This window comes from Neoarius graeffei, chromosome 16 (assembly GCF_027579695.1).
Source record: "Neoarius graeffei isolate fNeoGra1 chromosome 16, fNeoGra1.pri, whole genome shotgun sequence".
NCBI classification, from domain to species: Eukaryota; Metazoa; Chordata; class Actinopteri; order Siluriformes; family Ariidae; genus Neoarius; species Neoarius graeffei.
The window spans coordinates 6,083,807-6,091,414 of NC_083584.1; positions in this window are offsets into that span (position 1 = coordinate 6,083,807).

A 7,608-nucleotide genomic window follows, 5' to 3' on the forward strand; every position below is an offset into this window, starting at 1 on the left:
CAAGGGCACCTCAGCCCAAGGCCGCCCCACGTTAACCTAACTGCATGTCTTTGGATTGTGGGGGAAACCGGAGCACCCAGAGGAAACTCACGCAGACACAGGGAGAACATGCAAACTCCACACAGAAAGGCCCTTGCTGGCCTCGAACCCGGAACCTTCTTGCTGTGAGGCGACCATGCTAACCACTACACCACCGTGCCGCCAATCCATTCCACCAATTGCACATAAATTAGAAAGGCACATGTAATATCCTACAACTGATGGTGCATATCAGACCAAAAACCAAGCTAGGAAGTCCAAGGAACTCTTTGTAGATGTCCATGATTTGTGTCAAGATAGGGAGATCTGGGACAGATTCTAAAGCTCTGAATGTTTCCAGAAGCACAATGGGCTCCATCACTGGGAAACCTGAGAAGTCTAGAACCACCTGAACCACTGGGCTGGAGGTGCCTTGGTCAGAATGGTCACCAAGAAATGAATGGCCAATCTAACAGAGCTTCAGAAGTCCTCAGCAGAGATGGGAGAACTTCATAGAAGGACTACCATCTCAGAAATCCTCCATCAATCAGGACTTTATAGGAGACTGGATAGATGGAAGCTAATCCTGAGTAAAAGCACGTGACAGGCAATGAAGGGATTCTGATAGCATGAGGAAAGATAACTCTTTAGGCTGAATTCTAAGTGCTATGTCTGGCGAAAACCAGGTACTGCTCATCTGCCTGAGAGTGAAGCATGGTGGTGGCAGCATCATGCTATGGGAGTGCTTCTCATTACCATTTTCCACCAAGGCTGGTTTGAAGCCTAATCTCGAACCACTTCATGTTTTGACAGCCAAAGAACTGGTTCTTGACCCAGAAAACTGGTTCCAGAGCGGCACCAACACTTTGCTGGTCTAGAACCAAGAACTGCTTAAGTCAGGGGCTGGGGGCAGGATTATCATGACCAACAAAACCAAATAAAACCGCCATTTAAAAAAAAAACAGACCTAGTGTAGCATCTAGTCTGACTAATCCAAAGAAGAAGAAAAATAGATGATGTAGGCCACCACTGTTGTTGTTGTGCTTGGCACAAATGGTGCTAGCATGGCGGGAAAAGCATAGACGTATACAGTGATGTAATGGCATGGCTTTATGGTGGCTCTATAGTCCATGGAAAAGCAAACCGGTTCTGAGAAGGTTCACAAGTTGAACCAGATCTGAACCAGCACTAGCACCAGTCCAGAAGGTTCATGTTGGTGGAAGAGGAGACTGGTGAAAATCGAGGGAAGGATGAATGCAGCCAAACACAAAGAAGTCCTTGAGAAAACTGTGCTCCAAAGTGCAGTGCATAAGACCTGAGACAACGGTGAAGATTCATCTTCAGCACAACAACCCAAAGCATATAGCCAAGACAACGCTGGTGTCACTTCAAGTCTCTGAATGTCCCTGAATGGCCCAGCACAAGACCAGACGTGAACCCTGTAGAACATCTGGGAGAGAGCTGAAGATGGCATTTCACAGACTCTTCCCATCCAGTCTGATGGAGCTTGAGAAGATCGGGCAAAGAGAGTGTGAGAAAGGGCCCAAATCCATGTGTGGAAAGCTTGTAGAGCCTTACAGTGGTGCTTGAAAGTTTGTGAACCCTTTAGAATTTTCTATATTTCTGCATAAATATGACCTAAAACATCATCAGATTTTCACACAAGTCCTAAAAGTAGATAAAGAGAACCCAGTTAAACAAATGAGACAAAAATATTGTACTTGGTCATTTATTTATTGAGGAAAATGATCCAATATTACATATCTGTGAGTGGCAAAAGTATGTGAACCTCTAGGATTAGCAATTAATTTGAAGGTGAAATTAGAGTCAGGTGTTTTCAATCAATGGGATGACAATCAGGTGTGAGTGGGCACCCTGTTTTATTTAAAGAACAGAGATCTATCAAAGTCTGATCTTCACAACACATGTTTGTGGAAGTGTATCATGGCACAAACAAAGGAGATTTCTGAGGACCTCAGAAAAAGCGTTGTTGATGCTCATCAGGCTGGAAAAGGTTACAAAATCATCTCTAAAGAGTTTGGACTCCACCAATCCACAGTCAGACAGATTGTGTACAAATGGAGGAAATTCAAGACCATTGTTGCCCTCCTCAGGAGTGGTCGACCAACAAAGATCACTCCAAGAGCAAGGCGTATAATAGTCGGCAAGGTCACAAAGGACCCCAGGGTAACTTCTAAGCAACTGAAGGCCTCTCTCACATTGGCTAATATTAATGCTCATGAGTCCACCATCAGGAGAACACTGAACAACAATGGTGTGCATGGCAGGGTTGCAAGGAGAAAGCCACTGCTCTCCAAAAAGAACATTGCTGCTCGTCTGCAGTTTGCTAAAGATCACGTGGACAAGCCAGAAGGCTATTGGAAAAATGTTTTGTGGATGGATGAGACCAAAATAGAACTTTTTGGTTTAAATGAGAAGCGTTATGTTTGGAGAAAGGAAAACACTGCATTCCAGCATAAGAACCTTATCCCATCTGTGAAACATGGTGGTGGTAGTATCATGATTTGGGCCTGTTTTGCTGCATCTGGGCCAGGACGGCTTGCTATCATTGATGGAACAATGGATTCTGAATTATACCAGCGAATTCTAAAGGAAAATGTCAGGACATCTGTCCATGAACTGAATCTCAAGAGAAGGTGGGTCATGCAGCAAGACAACGACCCTAAGCACACAAGTTGTTCTACCAAAGAATGGTTAAAGAAGAATAAAGTTAATGTTTTGGAATGGCCAAGTCAAAGTCCTGACCTTAATCCAATGGAAATGTTGTGGAAGGACCTGAAGCGAGCAGTTCATGTGAGGAAACCCACCAACATCCCAGAGTTGAAGCTGTTCTGTATGGAGGAATGGGCTAAAATTCCTCCAAGCCGGTGTGCAGGACTGATCAACAGTTACCGCAAACGTTTAGTTGCAGTTATTGCTGCACAAGGGGGTCACACCAGATACTGAAAGCAAAGGGTCACATACTTTTGCCACTCACAGATATGTAATATTGGATCATTTTCCTCAATAAATAAATGACCAAGTATAATATTTTTGTCTCATTTGTTTAACTGGGTTCTCTTTATCTACTTTTAGGACTTGTGTGAAAATCTGATGATGTTTTAGGTCATATTTATGCAGAAATATAGAAAATTCTAAAGGGTTCACAAACTTTCAAGCACCGCTGTACATCAGAATTCCTGAAGCTGGAACTGCTGCTGAAAGTGTTTCTAAAAAGTACTGAATCGGGTCTGAGTACATGTTTCTACAGGTGAGGTTTCTCTCGCTGCTTGTTAAGGGGGGAAGCCATGGCCTAATGGTTAGAAAAGCAACTTTGGGACCAAAAGATTGCTGGTTCAATTCCCTGGACCAGCAGGAATGGTGGAAGTGCCCTTGAGCAAGGCATCGAACCCCCACCTGCTCCTCAGGCTGCTCTGGGTGTGTTATATGTCACTCTGGATAAGAGTGTCTGCTAAACGCTTGTAATGTAATAAACAAATGAAATACGTAATACAAGAAAGTGTGCAACAGCTGAAGTATGTTAGGTCATGTTATTTCCCTGTGTGTGTGTGTGCACTAATATTCTTCACTCGTCTACAGATGCGAGTGTGAGGGAGGGAGAGGTCAGAGAATGACTCAGTATGTTTCTTTGCCTATCCTGTGTGTGTGTGTGCACACTTTATTCAGCATACTTTGTTACTATAATTATTACAGTTTACCAGATTTGTACTTTAATTAACCATAATTCTAAATTAATTCTTGTTTTCTGAGTTAATTACATTTTTATTTGTTCTCCTTACAAATCTTAATATGGCAACTCAAACACATCGACCAATTTAATCAGTCCCATTTCTGTGTATTTAAACTTTATTTATTAAATGTTTTTTAAAAATTTGATCCGGAACTTTTGTGCACATCCACCGTGGTTCACATATAAGGGCTGACTGCTAGTTTCAGTAGCTTTATAAATTAAAAAAACAATTGTTGTTGTCGTATGACAGAATTATCACACTATTAATAACATATTAATATATAATGCACAATTTGTTACTACATAAGGTATAAACAAATAACTTTCTGTCAAAAGGTCTTGGTTGTAAGCTGTGGGCCTGAAAATCGAGCAGCAATAAAATAAAAATAGAAATGCAAAACCTTTGCGGAGTGTTGGTTTATAATCTTGAGCCAAATTGCAAAACAGCAGGTGATTCTTTTTCTCCTGTCACTCATTTTTAATTATGACTAAATTATCAAGCAATATGTAAAACGTTTTCTTGCATTATTACAGAGTTAAAAGTTATTATTTCATGACGGTTAATGATCTGTCGTGAAAGGTTCTTGCTGAAAACTCAAATTTGGAGAACAAAGTGTTTTTCTTTTGAGTAGAAGGAATTAATTTCTAATAACATGAAAACTGATTCACCTCATCTGACACAGAGCTGTTTCTATATTTCCAGTGTTACACACACACACACACACACACACACACACACACACACACACACACACACACACACACACACGCGCACACCATTTTCCACTTTTTTTTTAAAGTTTAGTTTTTCCCCAGAAACCCACAGAGACCCAAAACCAGACAAAACAGACTTCGACTTCCTGAACATGCCGAGTGCCAACACGCAGGGGGAAACCACAGAGCCGTAAAGTAGGATCTCACACACACACAGACACACACACACAGTCTGGACTGGCTTTTAAGAGTTTCTTTTACGAGAACATTGTTCTCTGTAATGCCACACTGGATCCATAACATCAATCAACAGATTCACAGGAAAAACAAAGTGCATTGTTTAATACTGTGTTCTAATTGTAGGCCATCAAAAAAAAAGAAAAGAAAAAAAAGCTAGAAGGTTATACACAATTCAGTGAACAATAAACCTTACATACAGTAAATAGAATGAAATCAGAGGTTCAGCCTTTGTGTTGAAGGCTTAAATAAAATAATTTACCTGCAACACGATGAATCCAAGATGGTGGACGTATGTCACTTAATAAATCACTAAACGTCACTGACAAGAAAACATTATTCTGGGTAAAATAGCTTAACAGAGTGTGTACCGATTGCAAAAACTACAGTTTATTTCAATTGTAGTGACAGTAACACCTAGGGACAGTAACACCAGGGACATCAACACCTGGGGACAGCAACACCTGGGGATAGTAACACCAGTGACATCAATACCTAGAGGCGGGAACAGTAACACCAGGGACATCAACACCAGGGACATCAACATCAGGGACAGTAACACCAGGGACATCAACATCTGGGGACAGCAACACCTGGGGATAGTAACACCAGTGACATCAACACCAGTGACAGCAACACCTGGGGACATCAACACCAGTGACAGCAACACCAGGGGACGTCAACACCTGGGGACAGCAACACCTGGGGATAGTAACACCAGTGACATCAATACCTAGAGACAGGAACAGTAACACCAGGGACATCAACACCAGGGACATCAACATCAGGGACAGCAACACCTGGGGACAGCAACACCAGGGACATCAACACCAGGGATATCAACACCGGGCACAGTAACACCTGGGGACAGTAACACCTGGGGACATCAACACCAGGGACAGTAACACCAGGGACATCAACACCAGGGACAGCAACACCTGGGGACATCAACACCAGGGACAGTAACACCAGGGACATCAACAGAAGGGACAGCAACACCTGGGGACAGCAACACCAGGGACATCAACACCAGGGGATAGCAACACCATGGACATCAACACCTGGGGACAGCAACACCAGGGACATCAACATCAGGGACATCAACACCGGGCACAGTAACACCTGGGGACATCAACACCAGGGACAGTAACACCATGGACATCAACATCTGGGGACAGCAACACCTGGGGACAGTAACACCAGTGACATCAACACCTGGGGACAGCAACACCTGGGGACATCAACACCAGTGACAGCAACACCAGGGGATGTCAACACCTGGGGACAGCAACACCTGGGGATAGTAACACCAGTGACATCAATACCTAGAGACAGGAACAGTAACACCAGGGACATCAACACCAGGGACATCAACATCAGGGACAGCAACACCTGGGGACAGCAACACCAGGGACATCAACACCAGGGATATCAACACCGGGCACAGTAACACCTGGGGACATCAACACCAGGGACAGTAACACCAGGGACATCAACACCAGGGACAGCAACACCTGGGGACAGCAACACCAGGGACAGCAACACCAGGGGACAGCAACACCAGGGATATCAACACCGGGCACAGTAACACCTGGGGACATCAACACCAGGGACAGTAACACCAGGGACATCAACACCAGGGACAGCAACACCAGGGGATAGCAACACCTGGGGACATCAACACCAGGGACATCAACACCGGACACAGTAACGCTGGGCACAGTAACACCTGGGGACATCAACACCAGGGACAGTAACACCAGGGACATCAACACCAGGGACCGCAACACCTGGAGACAGCAACACCAGGGACATCAACACCAGGGGACAGCAACACCAGGGACATCAACACCATCCCTAGCGTTGATGTAACACCAGGGGACAACAACACCAGGGACATCAACACCTGGGAACAGCAACACCAGGGACATCAACACCAGGGGACAGCAACACCAGGGACATCAACACCATCCCTTGCGTTGATGTAACACCAGGGGACAGCAACACCAGGGACATCAACACCTGGGAACAGCAACACCAGGGACAGCAACACCAGGGGACAGCAACACCATCACTGGTGTTGATGTAACACCAGGGGACAGGAACACCAGGGACATCAACACCTGGGAACAGCAACACCAGGGACATCAACACCAGGGGACAGCAACACCAGGGACATCAACACCATCCCTGGCGTTGATGTAACACCAGGGGACAGCAACACCAGGGACATCAACACCTGGGAACAGCAACACCAGGGGACAGCAACACCTGGGGACAGCAACACCATCACTCGTGTTGATGTAACACCAGGGGACAGGAACACCAGGGACATCAACACCTGGGAACAGCAACACCAGAGACATCAACACCAGGGACAGCAACACCAGGGGACATCAACACCAGGGACATCAACACCAGGGGACAGTTGAAGGTTTATTATACTATGACCACCACAGGCTTATGATCAGTTTATTACAGTCCTGTGTACTAAAATCAGCTTCTCTTCATTTACAAGAAATTATTTTAAGCCTAAATTCCAAACCAAACAGCGGCTAAATTACAATGTTTTGAAAGAAACGGTCTTAGAGCCGTGACTCATATTATGACTACAAGTATGAACTTATAAAATAATAAAATATCTAAATATTTTACTGATTATTTTATTATTCAGGGAGGTATTGTTTCTCTTTTCTTTCCTTTTCATAATTTTTCTGTCTTCTTTTACTAATGTATTTGTTTCTCATCCTTCTCCCCCTTTTGTGATTTTTATTTTCTCCCACTCTGACAAGCTTTATCAATCCAAATAAATGTAGCTTTATTATTATATTACTAATTCAATCATTATATTTTATATTTAAGACAAAAATCTTATGATAAAATAATGA